We start from the raw sequence: 1,963 nt of genomic DNA, 5'->3' as shown, positions 1-1,963 counted from the left end.
TCAGATGAAGTGAGGCGCTTACTCAAGAAGGGAAGAATCATTCAAGGACTTCTCCAAGTAAAGTATTAAATTAATCCTTAATAAGGATTAAACTAATCTCCCCAGGAGTGAGATGCCTGAGGCTATAGTCTTTATCTAGTTGAGATTGGATCCAGGTGTCCTTGGCTGTGATCTTGTCTTATCCTTTGAGGCTTTCTGGCTTCATCCACGATTACAGGCTTTAGTAGGGATTAGTGACTCACAGAGGTTCACTTACCATGAGTCTGTCACCCACTTCCAGATAAGTGTCCAAGGCTTTGATAGATTCATAAGTAAACATAAAAAGCCAATTGGTTAATTTAAGTCCTGCTCAGGGCTGCCTCCTAGTGGTTTCCATCATCTATTATAAGATTTTTTCAAAGAGATGGCATGTTACTGTCTGGCAAAAATTTCATTTACATTTGCCAATGTGTTGTGATCTTACAGGAGGCAATTAACTCATCAGATGAAGAAATAATTAAGGAATTCTAGCATCCAGATTTTGCTATGGACATCTCTGCTTACATTTAACCAGATTTATATGGGTTAGAGAGCAAAAAAATAGAGCAGGAATATTTTAAAAACTTAAATTTGGGCCAAAATTGTCTGATGAAATGTTTCAATCAAGCTGTATATGGTGTTGAGATGATTAAGGTCATTAAAAAGCATCCAAGAACCTTGAGTTAGTACTAGAAAAAGGAGCTTCCAGTGTATCACTATCAGCAAAACAATCCCACATTCAGCCATGCGAGACTGTAAGCAATTCACTATGGAATAAGGCCCATAAGCATATGCTCTAGAGGGAAAATGCAGAAAAACTGGAACTCTCCATGGACAAGGGGTGAAAACTGACAGCTAAGTAGAGAACAGATTCAATAGGATTTGTTGCACTAGGTTCACTCATCAAGCAGGCACTGTCTTCACAGAAAAGGTAAAAAAGGGTCTGGTTACTGCTTGAACTGGCAGCAGAGCTAAGTATTTTCTATGTGATGCTGGTTTTACTGACACAAAAATGCAAGAGTGGTGGTATTATAGAGGTTTCCACCCATATTCTCAAAATAAGTGTGAGGCAAGACAAGGTATTCACTAAATGTGGTTGACAATGAATTTGAAGGTGCTGTGGAAAACTTAAGACATCACATATGCAAGGAGTGCAGAATGTCCCTCAGTAAAGCTGGAAGCACTGAGAGGATTCAGCCCCAAAGGGGCAACGTGGGCTGCTTCTGGCCAAGACACAGTGAAGAGGCCAACCAAGCCTTCTGGACTCGCTTATCACCATGATGCTCCATCCGCTGGCCACGGGGCTCTAAAGGTTAGTGGTGTTCAAGCTAGAAGGGGATCTATTGTTGGGGAAATGCAGCTCTATCTTGACTTTTTAAATGCTAACAATCACCTTGTATTATTATATGTGTGTGTATGTAACAATCTGTGTAATTTTTATTTTATTAGTACATATTTACATTACAAAATGATCCCCTTCATTTTGAGGAATTGGTGGATGTGCATAGCTTACTTTTTGAATTTTCAGTTATTTACAAATATGACTTTGCCTTGAGTCCCAGAAGAGACCTTGAGTGTATTGTTTTGGAACTAATGGAAATTTGGACAACAGGAATGAATGCATGTTTTTATATGATTTTAGATGAACTGATGAACACATAACTATTTGTAGGTTAGATGTGTGGATTAAAGAAATGGGTTTTAGTGTCAGCCAACAAGGGCAGAAATGTGACAGCCACTTAGAAATGGAAAATTGATTGGCCAGGTATTTGAAGAGGGCCTCAGAAAAGCACACATTTTAGTGTATGCGACTGGGTGATGGAACTGTGCCCTGGTGAACTGCGTCTGATCATTGGGCACTTCCTCACTGATGTTGTCAGCCTCTTCTACATCCTTACTGCCACAGAGGGAGCAACTTCGATCCACCACACACGTCCATTAAGAA

Source organism: Chinchilla lanigera, unplaced genomic scaffold (genome assembly GCF_000276665.1).
Source record: "Chinchilla lanigera isolate Chin_1 unplaced genomic scaffold, ChiLan1.0 scaffold00002, whole genome shotgun sequence".
Classification (NCBI taxonomy): domain Eukaryota; kingdom Metazoa; phylum Chordata; class Mammalia; order Rodentia; family Chinchillidae; genus Chinchilla; species Chinchilla lanigera.
Note: the sequence above shows the minus strand (reverse complement) of the source record.